The sequence below is a fragment of the Camelus dromedarius genome, chromosome 21, assembly GCF_036321535.1.
Source record: "Camelus dromedarius isolate mCamDro1 chromosome 21, mCamDro1.pat, whole genome shotgun sequence".
NCBI classification, from domain to species: Eukaryota; Metazoa; Chordata; class Mammalia; order Artiodactyla; family Camelidae; genus Camelus; species Camelus dromedarius.
Genome location: NC_087456.1, coordinates 5,841,296 through 5,856,869, shown reverse-complemented (window position 1 = coordinate 5,856,869; position 15,574 = coordinate 5,841,296).

The window sequence follows — 15,574 nt, the reverse complement described above, 5'->3', positions numbered from 1 at the left end:
TCCTTTGGACCTTGATCAGCTTCAGTGGGCAACTTTATTACGGATCCCTCCTGCCCTTAGCCAGGGCAAATCGGAGAGGTAGGAGGTGGGCTCTCCTCTCTCCAATACCCCAACCTGCTATTTCTCACTTCTTTGGTGTCAGCCTTCCAGTCACTGCCACTGAAGTTGAGACCATTATAAGCACCCGCCTACTGTGTCTTAGGCACAGTACTATTTTCATATATAATATCTGTTTGTACCTTATCCTAGGTCTGTGAGGCTGGTTTCCTTATCCCCATTTAGGGAAGAAAAAGGAAGCTCAAGGTCACAGCCAGTAAGTGATGGCAGTGATATGGCTCTGAAGACTGTAGGTCTTTCTATAATACCACACTATTTCCTGGGAACACCCATCAAACTTACACATTTATCCCAGTCGATCACTCCCTCCTTAAAATACTCTCTTCTGACTCCACATTCTCTCGAATTTCTTCTGACCTCACTGGTTTCTCTTTCTCAGCCTTCCTTATTTATATTTCTTCCTCCACCTTTGTCTCCAGGTGGGTGTTCCCTGTGTGCTCTCCTGCACCCCATTTTCCTTTCTCCCTAGGTGAAATTTTATCTGTTTCCATGGTTTTACCAACTATGTGCTGATGATTCTCCCAATTTTTTTTTGATTCTCCCAATTTTTAAAATTTAAAACGCCAAGACTTTTTAATGTACTTTGGGCTCACGTATCTAACCATACACTTGACTTTTCTACCCAAGGACTCACATCCCAAACTTAACATATTCAAAACTGAGTATATAACCACCACCCAACAAGCCCGTTTGCACCCAGTACCATCATTCCCATCTTAGTAAATGGTACCGCCACCTACCCAGTGGCGTGAGCCTAAAACCTAGGAGTCATCTTTAATTCCTTCTTTCTCATCTAATCAAATTAGTGAGTGCTGTTAATCTACCTCCAAAAATATACCCCAATCCATCCATTTTTCTGTCTTCGCTGTCCCCACCCTAGCCCAGGCCATCATCATCTCTCAGCAAGACCACCCCAGCCTCACTGCTTCTGAGAACTGAGACCACGTGCAGCCACATAATTTAACTAAGGCTGCTTACATTGACGTGACTTTAATATTTGTTCCAGAAATTTCTTGCTCAGGAAGATAAGACCGTAAACCAGTAAATAACTTCATTATTTGCTTCAGGAACTCCCTGAAAATCAATTTATCTGAACAATAGCCCGCTCAAACAGCCCCCTTCTCAGGACAATAGTTTGCTTAACCTGACAAACCACTAGCTTATCAAACAATTGTTTATTTTTCAAGACCCTCCCCTTGCTGTGTCCTCCAATCCTGAACGGTTATCTCACAAAATGTGCCCAATCCCAATCAGGTCTCCATGTTGAAAGCTCAGCCTTAAACCAGACTTCAAACCCTGTAAATACCTCCTTACCTGGAAGGCACTTCCCCAAACCCTGTCCTTCCCAGAGTGGCTCTGTTTCATTCTCCTGTCTCCACATAAATGTCCCTTCCTTCATCTTTCCTCCTCCCCCATCTACAAGCATCCTCCACCCCCATCTCCCACCTTATTCTTCTCACCTCCTTCATATCACTTACAGCAACTGATACCTGCTTATTTTAGCGGTTTTCGGTTTTCTTGTGCTTTTCTGTCTCCCCTTCAGACTGTAGGCTCTGTAAGGGAAGAAACTTGTCTGCTCCATTTAATTTCCAGAGCCCCTAGGAGATGCTCAAAAAATATTTGCTGAAAGAATGACTTTGATTGGCTTCAGCAAGTGTGGTCTCCAACCCGCTTCATGTGGTCAAGCCTGCTCCTGAGACACTGGTGGGGGCTGCAGTGTCCAGGGGTGGGTGTCCAGGGTGGCTGAGGTTCCCCACCCCGCCTTCAATCTCCAAGGTTAGAGTCAAAGTGTAAAATGCAGATGCCTGTGGGGGAGAAGTAATAAAAGGATTAAATTCACAGAATGGTGTGAATTGCTTTCCTCAGTGTAACAGGAGCAGGGCAAGGGAGAGAAGGCCCAGGAGAGGCAGTGAGTGAGGAGTCAGGAGGACAGAGCCCCTCCCGGTCTCACTGCTTGGCCTGAAGTCCAGACCACCTGCACCTCCCAAGGGCCATTTTCTCTGTGCAGCCTAGAGGAGGGAGCTTGTAGCTTGGGTCAGGTCAGGGTAGGTCCAGCCTAGCAAAGCTTGTGTGGGTACCAACTCTTCCTCCTACTGATGGAGGAAGTGCTTTCCTGGATCCCTATAGCCAGGCAGCGAATCAGGAGCGCTCCACTGGGTGGGTGTCAGCTTTCAGAGCATGCACTCCCTTCTGGCTGATGTCTATGGGAACTCAGTTCTTCCCAAATTTTTCCAGAGGGTCACCCTGGGGTATGGAAGCTAATCAAGAAGATAACGGGTCAGTGGTAGAGCGCATGCTTAACATGCACGGAGTCCTGAGTTCAACCCCCAGTACTGCCATTAAATAAATAAACAAACAAACAAACAAACAGACAGACAGACCTAATTAACACCCCCCCAAAAAAAACTTAAAAAAAAAAAAAAAGAAGAAGGAGATAACAGGTGGATTCACAGAATGTTTCACTTGCCTATCAGAATCCGAGAATATAAGATCTGGAAGGAACCAGCCTTCCAGAACCATCCCCTCCAGCTCCCCTCTTTGCGCGCAGAGAGGAGCGGTACCTTGCCCAGGGCTGGCACTTTATTTTACACAGGTGATGTCCTTTAATCTCTCAGCAGCTCTGTGAAGATGGAGGGCAGTTCCATTTTACAGTTGAGGAAAATGACACTCCAGAGAGAGGAGGGGAAGTTTCCAAGACCACGTGGTGAAGGGGAAAGAGTTGCCATTTGAACCCAGGTTTTCTGGCCCTCAAGCCCGAAATTCTTCTGCTGTGTCACCCTGCTTCACTTTTTATGGAGTTTTACGGTCCTTAGGATCTGAGCCATATAAACGAACACTTGAGTATTATTCAACAGCCTAGATTCTAGCCTAGACCCTAAAAGTAGAAACTCTTTACGTCTTATGTGTCAGCCTCCTCTCCTCCAACTGGAAGACTTTCTCCCAAGGACAGAGGTTTCTACCCTTTCTGCCATCCCCCAGCACACTTCCATGCGCACACATGCACAGGGACCACACTCAGTGCATGTCCCCTTGAGTGAGCTAACGTCAATGCCTTGAGTTTTTTATACACACACCCATGCACACACCAGCTCACACACGGACACTCACCCTTCTAAAACTCCTTCCCTCCGTTCTTCACATGCTTAGCTACTATAGGGAGCTGATTCTGGTGAAGAGGGCTGGAGTAGTCCTTCTCACTTCCAGAATGAGCACAAATTCTTTTTCAGGAAATTTAATTATTACTAGTCCTAAACACCTAAACACCGTGGATAAAAATCAGGCCGCCTGTCTCACTGATCAACCTGGAATGGGTGCAGTGCAAAGACAATCACCTTCCTCCAACAGGGCACCCACCACACACACACACACATATACACACATACACACACATATACACACATACACACAATGATTGTTTTTTTTTTTTCTTTTCTCTTTCTATTCTGTCCTATCCCTTCCCACAGAAGGGGGGCCATTGAGCCCCACCTGAAAAGGCAGCTGATTGAGGGACAGAGAGAAAGAGGGAAAGAGAGTGTTCCCTTCCTAGAAGCCTAGGCAATTTAGAAAATCCTGCTGCAGCCTCTTCCTCTTCCCCTCCCCCCCACCACCTGGTTTATCCTGCCCCACCCCCATCACCTAACTTTTTTTTTTAACTCTCCTTCCTGTCTTGAGGAGACCTAGATCCTCATCCTGGGAGGGACTGGCAACAATTAACAAAGGCACCATGGAGGAAAGACAATTAACAATCCAGAAAAGAGGGGAAAGAGAGGCTTTGTTCTGGTCTCCATGGCAACGGGGGGGAGGAGGGGGAGGAGGAGGAGGGGCCGTCCGGAGAGGCTGGTACTTTCACTTTCCTTTCCTCCCTCCCCCTCCCTCCCCCTCCCGCCCCCTTGGGTTTCTGCCAGGGAGGCTGAGGGGATTTTGAAGGAACAGAGCTGGGACAGGCCAGGTCTGCAGGCTGGAGACTTGAGGTGGGTGACTGAGGCTCATGCCCCAGCTGTGAACTCACTGAGGAACTGAGGCCAGAGGGACAGCCTTGGGCCTGAAGCAAAGGCGTCCTCCCTTCCTCCTCCCTCTATGAAGGGCTTATCTTGTGCAAAGAACTGCACCCAGAGTCCCTGCTCCGGACAGCTCATGGTCGGAAGGAGCCTGGGTGGCTTGTACTTCCGTCCTCATCAGAACCCAGCGGGAAGTGGGGGCGACGGGCAGGACTGGCTGCCACCACTCAGAGGGCCCAACGCAAAACGACGTGTGGTGCCCTTGTTTCAAAATTATCGAGAATTCAAGATGGCAATAGCAGAGCATTCAGTCCAGCACAGGGTCCTTCTGAGCGCCAGGCCCTGTGCAGCTGCTCAGGTTGAAGGCCCGAGAAGCCGGCCGTGCCAGAAGGCTGGGCTCTGCCCGCCTGCTCAGTGCGTGCGTGCACACACGTGCGTGGGAGAGCGAGAACACTGTGGGGCAAGTCTTTCCTTCCTGGATTTCTCTCTCAACAATTAACGAGGAGACTGAACTAGGTGATCTATGGGTCGGGGCCGCTTCTCCAGGGTAAGAGGAGAAGGACTTGCCAGGCTTCTCTCCACTGCACACGGTTACGACTCCACCTCTGAGCAAGAGAGACACCGAGTACAGAACACTCATTCCTAAGAGTGGGGTGTTCCGGGACCCAGCGCTCCCAGCGCTCCCAGGCTTCCCTGCCTACAAAGGGCAGAGGCCGATGAAGAACAAGCACTGAGCCCTGGCTGGAGCTCATGCCTTCGGTTCAGGGGGAATTAGAAGGCACCTTCGAGCTCACCAGGTGTTTGTAGCCAGAGCACAGGTGTCTTGGCAGGAGAAGCCAGGCGCACTCGAGGGGGGGCTTCCCCACTAGCCATAGGAGGCTGGCTGCTGGGGCATTTCTTGCTCTCAGCAGCCCTAAGGACATGAGAGAAAATGGGTCAGGGATTCCAGAGCCTTATCCTTCTCAGACTCAGCCTTACTGCCCCGTGGGCCCAAGTGAACATTAATCAGACACTCAAATCGAGGAGAAAAATTTTCAGCTCCATCAGAGGCCCCAAACCACGCAAAAGGTCAAAGACTCTGCTCTCTGCCTTTCTCTCTCTGCTTGGAAGGTGTCCTCCCAGGGACTCCTTGCAGAGATGCTGTCATGGGCTGCACTGTGCCCCTCCTACCCCAAACTCATGTATCCTAACCCCTAATACCTCAGAATGTGACTATATTTGGAGACAGGGTCTTTACAGAGGCAGTTAAGTTAAGTTAAAACGGAGTCCTTAGGGTGAGCCCTAATCCAACAGGACTGATGTCTTTATAAGAAGAGGAAATTTACATGCAGACAGACACACAGAGGAAAGACACAAGGAGAAGATGGCCATCTCCAAGCCAAGGAGAGAGGGCCGAGACAGGGCCTTCCCCCTGTGGCCCTCAGAAGGAACCAACCCTGCCAACACTCTGATTACGGACTTCTAGGCTCCAGAAATGTGAGAAAATAAATTTCTGCTCTTTAAACCGCCCAGTGTGCGGTGCCTTGTTAGGGCAGCTCTTGCGAATTACTACGGATGCTTGGAGGTTGGGAGGTCTGCAGCCTTGAGGCTGCCAGGACTCAGAGAATGAGTTTGCACTGCAGCATTATTTTATTGCATTATTGCATTGCATTGCAGCATTATTTTAACTTGAAACAACATTGATCTATTTCTCTCTTCCCTCATAGCCCCGTCTTTTAAATTTTTTATTTCTTTTGGTATTGGTTTAATACATCTTATTGTTTTAATCCCTTTAGTCTTTTATTTTTCTGCTTTTAATGATTTTACTTATCGCAGTCATTTTTAATCTGTTTTGTCTTTCTTCTAGCTCTTTTATACTATTTTCTTTTATCTCATCTTATCTTCTAGATTTATTGTTATTGTATTATCTTTTTATTTTCCATCTTTTATTTCTAACCTTTGCCTTATCGTGTCTTTGTTCCATCTTTTAATTTCTTTTTAATTTATTTGGTTTATTTTTAGTTCATATTATCACTTTGCCTGCTGCCTTTTTTTTTAAAACTGGTTTTACCGTCTTTTTATTTCTTCTTAGTTTACTTTATCTTTTTATTAGACTGCTGTATTATCTTCCACAGTTTACTGTTTTCGATTCTCTCAGCTTATTAAATGTGGAGGCTGGAAACACAGCCCTCAGGGGAGAGGTGTGGGGCTAACCCAGCTCCTGAGCAGAGGAGGCTGGAGGCTCTGCTCCCTTGAGCTGACCGTCCCAGCAACTCCCAAGAGATGCCTCGTTTGCTCCAAAGCTGGCCTGTCCAGTCTGTAAGAATTAGTCTGTGCAATATGGGAGAACTTGGGATAAACCTCTCTCAGGAAGAAACCAACTTTGCTTACAGTAATAGCACATTAGATCTGCTGGAAGAGCCAGCCATCAAGCAGGTGCTAGACCAAGGCTACAAAGAAACCACACAATTTTCAAGGGTGGGTGTCAAGGGTAGGAAATTTTACTTCGGGAAGGAATCCCAACTTACCTCCCCGGGTTTAATATTAACAAGAAACCAAGTGGTCTGCATCTTTGCAACAAAAGTCCTTGGGAAGATGCACCACGGAGGGTCTTGTGAGGTGCTTACATCTAGCTGCCTCTTATCCATTCATGCATTTGATACATATGTGTTTGAGAACCTACTATGTGCCATGAACTGTGCTGGGCAAGGATGATAAAGTGAAAAGCCAAAAGAGCTGGGCTCCTTGCCGTCATAACGTTTACAGTCTACGGGGATGTTCACCCATGACTGATCTGCTCCGCCCTCCTTCCATGCAAGATTACAGGAGGTTATCATGTCGGAGACTGCTAGTTGTCCCCCCAAGATCCCTTTTTCCCTTCTAGAGTAATATAAGGTTTAGCTGAGAAACTGACTGCCAATCAAAAGGCTGCACCCCCAGCCTCCCTTGCAGCTAAATATGGCCAAGTGCCTAGGTTCCACCCTAAGGACCTAAGCAGCAGTGATAATAGAACTCCTGGTTCTGCCCTGCAGGCCAACTCAGAGTAATACCTGCAACTCTCTGTGCATGTCCTTAACAAGAAAGGTTGTATGCTGCCCATTATTTCTCCCTTTTGCTGGCTGGAATGTGGGCATGGTGGCAGGAGCTGCAGCAGCTATCTCAGGCCTTGAGATGAAAGAAGGGCATTGAAAAAGAAGTCTGGGTCTCTATGGAGACACCGTGCAGCTCTCTACAGCTTAGCTTTTGACAATTACAGGAGAGATTAATAAACTGCTACTTTGAATAAGCCACTGTGACATCGGCCTTTGTTACAGCAGCTGGCTCAGTTCTCTTTAAGCATGCAGGTCTCCCCCGAAGCTTTCCTTCTTTGAAGGTAGACTGGAATCATATTCTTTGGAGAAGTTTTGGAGCAGAGTTTGATCTATCCCTGCTGGGTTGCTTCTGTGGGCAAGAAAGAACCCTTCCTTGTCACCAGGGTGCATGAGGGGGATGATCTGCCATGTTTCATGACTATACAAGCCTCCTCATGGCGTCCTGTTCTCTTGAGTCCTGGAAAAGTGAGCTAGGTCTTAGCTCTTGTTTCCACTTTAAAAATCCTTTTCATGACAAACGATTTATGCAAATTGAAGAAACTGTCTGTTAAAAACAATCCTTCATCAGTGGAATCTACACCAATGACCCTACTGACCCCACCCTTCCACCAACAATGTGATTCCTCTCCAAATTGTCTACCATTGGCTTAGAACTCCAAGTTGGCCCTTAAAATGTTTACATTCATGCTCCCCAGTCACATCTTCAGTTACTTCTTCAGCTGCTGGTGCCCCATTCCATCAGCCCTGCCCCTCTGCAGACCGAGGCTGCTGGGAAAGCCTGCAGATTTTTCCATCACTGAACACTCAGTAGAATCCTAAAACTGTGACTTTAATCTTGACAGTAACCCCTTATATTAGTCTGCTCCAGCTACTGTAACAAGAAGCTGTAGATGGGGTGGCTTAAACAACAGAAATTCATTTTTCACAATTCTGGACGATGGAAGTCCAAGATCAAGGTACCCAATTGGATTCCTGATGAGAATTCTCTTCCTGGCTTGCAGGCTGCTGACTTCTCCCTGTATCCTCACTTGGTAAAGAGAGAGAGAGCTCATCTCTCTTCCTCTTCTTCTAAGAACACTAACTGTCATCATGAGGGCCCTACCCTCATGAGCTTATCTAGACCTAATTACCTCCCAAAGGTCTCACACCCAAATGCCATCACACTGGGGGTAGGGGTTAGGGCTTCAGCGTATGGATTTTGGAGAGACACATTCAGTCCACAATACCCTTCATCCCTACTCCCGTCTGTCTTCAGTCCCTAAAATAAACAAATTGACTCATAACCTTGCATGATTCTAAACTATCAAAGGATAATAGTTATGTCTTTCCAGAAGATCCCTTGAAGTTGCCTCCTAATGTCTAAGGCATGTCTCCCAGCATGGGGCTGGATATGCTTCTCAGTTAAAAACTCCTATTACTTCTTTTCCTTCCAGTTTTATTGAGATACAATTGACATACTGCACTATGTAAGTTTAGGGTGGACAGCATAATGATTTGACTTACACACGTCATGAAATGATTATCACAGTAAGTTTAGGACATGCAACATCTCATATAGATACAAAATTGAAGAAACAGAAAAAAATTTTTTCTTGTGATGAGAACTCTTAGGATTTACTCTCTTAACTGTCACATGTAATATACAGCAGTCGTCGTTATATTTATCACGTTGTACATTACATCCTTAGTACTAATTTATCTTATAACTAGAAGTTTCTGCCTTGTGATTATCTTCATCCAGTCCCCCTCCAGCCACCCCTGCCTCTGGTAACCACAAATCTGATCTCTTTTTCTATGAGTTTGTTTCTTTTCTTTCATTTTTTTGGGGGGAGTATAATTGACCTACAACACTATGTTAGTTCCTGTTACACAACACAGTGATATGTTGTTTCCATACATTTCAAAATGATCATCACAATAAGTCTAGTTACCATCTGTCACTAAACAAAGATAATACATAGTTATTTGCTATGTTTCCCACACTGTACAAGGCAATATATATATATATGATTATTTTAAGTTGCTCATTCTTAAGTTCAAACACATTTTAACAACCCTGCATCCTTACTCCCTCCTCCGCACTTACTGTTTTTGACATCATATTTTACATCTTTTTGTTTTGTGTGTCCCTTAACTATTTACTGTGGATATACTTGATTTTTACTGCTTTTGTCTTTTAACCTTCCTACTAGCTTTATACATGGCTGTGATTTACTACCTTTACTGTGAGATTTTTCCATTCGTAAGTTTCACGTTTCTGATTGTGGCCTTTTCTCTTTTGCTTAGAGAAGTCCCTGTAACATTTCTTGTAAAGTGAGTTTGGTGGTGTTGAACTCTTCTTGCTTGTGCATGTCTGTAAAACTCTTGATCTCTCCATCAAATCTGAGAAAGCCTTGCCTGGTAGAGTATTCTTTGTTGTAGATTTTTCCCTTTCATCACTTTACATACATCATGCTACTTCCTTCTGGCGTGCAGAATTTCCACTGAAAAGCCAGCCGACAGCTTTTTGGGAATTCCCTTGTATGTAACATGTTGCTTTCCCCTTGCTGCTTTTAATATTCTCTCTTTATTTTTACTTTTTGTCATTTTAATCACCATGTGTCTTGGTGTGGTTCTCTTTGGGTTGATCTTGTTTGGGTTTCTCTGTGGTTTCTGGGCTTGGGCATCTGTTTCTTTTCCCACGTTAGGGAAGTTTTCAGCTATTCTGTCTTCAAATATGTTCTCTGTCCCCTTTTCTCTCTTCTCCTTCTGGGACTCTAATAATGTGAATATTAGTTTGTGTGATGTTGTCCCAGAGGTCTCTTAAACTGTCCTCATTTCTTTCCATTCCCCACCCCCGCTTCTGCTGTTTAGCTTCATTGGTTTCCATTACTCTGTCTTCCAGCTTGCTGATCCGTTCCTCTGTATCACTCAATCTGTCGATTCCTTCTAGTGTATTTTTAATTTCAGTTATTGTATTCTTTAACTCTGGTTCTTTTTATATTTTCTAACTCCATTAAAAACTTTTAACTATCTCCTCATTCTGTTCATCCAATTTTCCCCCAAGTTCTCTGAACATCTTTGCAATCATTACCTTAAACTATCTACAGGGTACGTTACCCATCTCCACTTCACTCAGCTAAGCACACTAGATTCCTGAAGCTCAGAAACTGTGTGAGACAATGAGGTTTATTACTTTGAGATGCTAAGTTTGGGGGTAAGTTGTTATGCAGCAAACAGATAAGGAGGTAATCGATAAGGGTGTTAATATCAGTAAGAGATCTCTGCAGCTTCTACATATATTTACCTTCTATGGATGGGATCAGCCACCTGCAAAAAAGAACATCAGTATGTAAACGGGAACTCGAGAGACTATTCTCTGGAAAGCATGGTTGAATAATCTGCGTAAGTTGTGTTCTCCCAAACTTCTTATCACAGTGCTGGACTCAAAATTAGCTAACTGATTAACTGACGATGCTACTGAGACTTGCACTGCTTTCTGTTTGCCTTATGTAAACCAATATTTAGTAGGTTCACAAAGCTTCTTCTGGAGTGAAGAAGAGTTCTTTTGCCTGGTGAACCCACCTTAACTGTCTTATCTGAAGTCTTCTCTGACCACTGCCTACCTCCATGCTCATCTCCACACCAGCCATCAGCGTTCAGCACCCTCTTCAAGGTACCCTGAGAACACCTCTGTTACGGCACCTGGCACCGCACTGTATGTGTCTGATTACTTGCTGTCTCCATCATCAGGCTGAGAGACTTTTGAAGGCAAAGACTGTGACTTATTCTACTCTGTTCCTAGAACAGACAGTGTCTGACCCACAGTACAAGCCTAACAAACGTGTCTTACGTGAATGAACAAGAATATGTTAATGAAGGCAAGAATGAATAAACGAGTAAATGAGCTGGCCTTGGAAGAAAACTAAGTGGCCTGAAGATAATTTCTCCGCTTCGGATTTCTGTTCCGCTGTAGAATAAATGGGTTGGACAAGATGATGTCTAAGACCCCTTTCCATTCAGAGCTTTCATGGTTTATGACTAAAGATGGGAGTGGAACCTACGCCCTTCAAGAAGCAATGTCAGGAAGAAAGTAATGAAGGTAAGAGCAGAAATCAGTGAAATAGGAAACAGAGCAACAATGAAAAGAATCAATGAAAGCAAAGGCTGGTTCTTTGAAAAGATCGATGAAATCAATAGACTTCTAGCCGGATTGATCAACAACAAAAGAGGAAAGACACAAGTTACCAGCATCGGGATGAAAGGGAGGGAGCATCACTTCCAATCCTATAGATATTAAAAGGGTGAGAAGGGAGTATTATTAACAAATTTTTAGAATAAAATTGGCAACTTACATGAAATGAACAAATTGCTTGAAATACACGTATTAGAAAAACTGGCCCAAGAAGAAATAGAAAATCTGAGTAGCCCTCTATCTGTTAAAGACTTGAGTTCATAAAAACAAACAAACAAACAAACAAACAAAAAACCTGGCAAAATCCTATCAACCATTTAAGGATGAAATACTACTAATCATATATTAAATGTTTCAGAAAACAGAGGAAGAAGAAATATTCCCAACTTATTTTATGAGCTGAGCATTACCCTGATGCTACAACCAAAGATATTACAAGGGAAGAAAACAACAGACTAAAATCCCTCATGAACAGAGACACAAAGCCTTAACAGATTTTTGCAAATAGAATCTAGCAATATACAAAAGGATAATACAGGACCAGTGTAGTCCAGGAATGCAGGGCACACAGAGTGTAAAAGAAGAAAGAAAACTGTCTTCATTCACAGATAAAATTATATGTATGTAGAAATCTAATGAATTTACCAAAAAAAATAAATAAATAAAACCCAAAAAACCTGCTAGAACTAATAAGTCAGTTGAGCAAGGTTGCAAAATACAAGGTCAGTATATAAAAATCAGTTGTATTTCTGTATACTTGTGACAAACTATTGGAAAATGAAATGAAAAGATGCCATTTACAGTAGCATCCACAAACATGTAAATCTTAGAGATAAATTTAATGAAAGTTGTGTAAGACATTTACATGGAAAACTATAAAACATTGCTGGGAGAAATTAAAGAAGGTCTAAATGAAGAGATGTGCAATATTCAGGGATGGGAAGACTCAATATTGTTAAAATGCTGATGCTTCCAAAGATGCCCTATAGATTCAGTGCAATCCCAATCATAACCCCTGGTGTGGACGAAGTGTTTGTGTCCCCCGCCACCCTAAATTCACATGTTGGAACCCTATTCCCAAAGTGGCTGTGTCAGGAGGTGGGGTCTTAGGAGGTGATTAGGTCATGAGGGCAGAGCCCTCACAGATGGGATTAGTGCCCTTATAAGAAGTCCCCAGAGAGAACCCTTGCCCCTTCTGCTATGAGAGGACACAGTGAAGAGATAGCCATCTATGAACCAGGAGGTGGGCTGTCACCAGACACTGGGTCTGCTGGTCCCTTGGTCTTGAATTTCCCAGCCCCTAGAACTGTGAGAAATAAATTCCTGTTGTTTAAGTCTATGGTAAGTCTACAGTATTCTGTTTTGGCAGCCCAATGGACTAAAATAATCACTCAGTAATTTTTGCAAAAATCAACAAGCTTATTCTAAAATTTACATGGAAATTAAAAGGACCTAGAATATCCAAAACTATCTTGAAAAAGAAGAGCAAAGCAGGATGTGTTACTTGACTTCAAGACATAATCTAAAGCTATAGTAATGAAGTCAGTGTGGTGTTGGTGTAAGGATGGACACACAGATCAGTGAAACAGAACAGACAGTCCAGGAATAGACCTATACATGTTTTGTCAAGTGATTTTGACAAAGGTACCACAGTAATTTAAAGAGGAAAGGATGGAGGGTAGGGGTAGTGGTAGAACGTGTTCAAGTCCCAGTACCTCCATTGAAAAACAAACAAATAAGTAAAAATAAATAAACCTAATTACCTCCCCTTCCCCCCCAAAAGAAGAAAGGATATCTTTCCAATAAATAAAACTCGAACAATGCTATAGTCTTATGGAAAAAAAATATGCCTTGACCACAACCTCATAATATATACAAAAATAAAGTAGAAATGGAGCACAGCTCTAGACATAAAATCAGAAATGATAAAAATTCTAAAAGAAAACATAAGAGCAAATCTTTGTGAACTAGGAGTTACTAAAGATTTCTAAGGAAGGACACCAAAAAAGAAACAATAACATTGACTCCATTGAAGTTAGAAACTTCTGCTCTTCAAAGAACACTTTAGGGAAAAAAAAAAAAAGGAAGTTACAGGCCGCAGCCTGGGAGAAATTATTAACAATAAACTTGTGCTCAGAATATATAAAGAACTCTGACATTTCAATAAGACAATCTGCCCAATTTGGGTTGAGGTAATTAGGCTTGTTTGTTTGTTTATTTGTTTGTTTCTTTGTTTAATGGAGGTACTGGGGATTGAACCCAGGACCTCCAGCATGCTATGCACACACTGTACCACTGAGCTATACCCTCCTGCCGCCCCTAAATTTTTTAAAATGGACAAAAGATGTGAACAATCACTTCACTGAAGAAAATCAATGAATGGCCAATAAGACACATTTAATATCATTAGTTATCAAGGAAATGCAAATTAAAACTGCAATGAGATTTCATTAGACTCCCACTGGAATGGCTAAAAAATAAAGGTGGACAACACCAAGAATAAGCAAGGATGCAGAGCAACTGGAACGTTTGTGTATTGATGGTGGGTGCATAAAATGCTCCAACCACTTTGGAAAAGAGTTTGGTGATTTCTTATAAAAGTAACATACACTTACCATATGACCTAACAATTTCCCTACTAGATAAATACCCAAGAGAAATGAAAATATACGTCCACAAAGACTTTTATACTAACACTGAAGGAAGTCTTAGTCATAACAGCCCCAAAGTGGAAATCGTCTAGCTGTCCATGAATAAGGATGGATAAATAAATTGTGGTGAAGTTACAGAATGGAACACTCTTCAGCGATGAAAAGAAAAAAAACCACAGGTACACGCAACAACTGGGTGAAGCCAGACACAAGAGTCCATACGCTACGGTTCTGTTTATATGAAAATCTTGAATTTGCAAAACTTAGTCTCTGGTGACAGAAAACAGATCAACGGTTGCCTGGGGCCAGTCTTGGAGGGAGGCTGGCTGCACAGGGGCACAAGGGAGCCTTCTGGGGATGACGGAGATGTCCTACACCTTGATTGTGGCGGTGGTTACATAGGTTTATGAACTTGTCAAAATGCATCGAAGTGCACACTTAAAAACCGTGTTTTACTTTAAGTAAATTACACCTCGATAAAGTTAATTTAAAAAGAAAAAAGGGCAATGTTGGCCACACCCTACATTGAAGGAGTGGGGTTTGATGCTGGTCTGTCTCCATCTTCCCATCCCCCTCCAGCGTATTTCCAGCATCGTTACTTCAAAGCCGTCCCACAGCAGGGGCTCCTTTCTCTGTGAAAGGTCTCTCTCCCAGCATGTCCGCCCCACCTGCCACCCCAGCCAGGCCTCTCTTCATCAGCCACCACAATCCAGAACCTTCTGTGCCTCCAACCCGCTGGCTTTGAGGATAAGCTGTCTGTTTCCCCAGGTAAGGGCCTGGGGCCAGAGCTGAGCAGTCTTAGCAAATTGTGCTCAGCTGATGCAGGGTTGGCCCTCGACTAAACACATCAGCCTCACCAGCTCTTGCTGGGTCTTGGCAAGGGTGAGAGACTGCACACAGAGTCTCTGGCACCTTTGCCTCCAGCCTGCAACCGTTCTAATCCTGTGGACCACCAGGGCCAGGCGTTCCACAGACCCGGCCTCGGCTTCTTGGTCTCTTCCCCACCCGCGTCTCATCCTCTTCTCAGATCCCAGCTCCCTCTGTTCCAGGTCCTCTCCTGTCCCTAAGACATCATTCCACCTAAGAAATCTCAAAGAGAGCTGTTTAAAAGAAAGAAATCCAGCTTGGCAGTGATTGTGGCTTAGGGCCTCCCTCATGACCTGTTAGAATCCCTCGAGAAAGGACACCGTGAGGCGGCCAGAGTGCTCCCCACCAGGCGAATGCCTCTGCAAGCTGGGTGACCTTTTTGCTCACATTATTCGTGCGCCCTGCCACCACTCCATCCCATCCTCACCCCGACACCAGGGATATATATATTTGGGGACATAGGGAACAATCCTAGCTAAACACAGAAAAAGGGTGCCGGGAGGACTGAGAGGCTTGGTTAGGGCTCCAGCCCTGCATTTGTTTCTGCATCTTCTTTGCACCCCTGTTCCAGGGAGAGGCTGATGCATGGAATCTCGGTGGGCAGCGGGGACCACAGACCTCCTGTCAGGGACTGTGGGGGCTTGGGCAGCAGCATCCTTAGGGGAACTATGGCTCTTTGCCCCCAGCCCCTTGTCC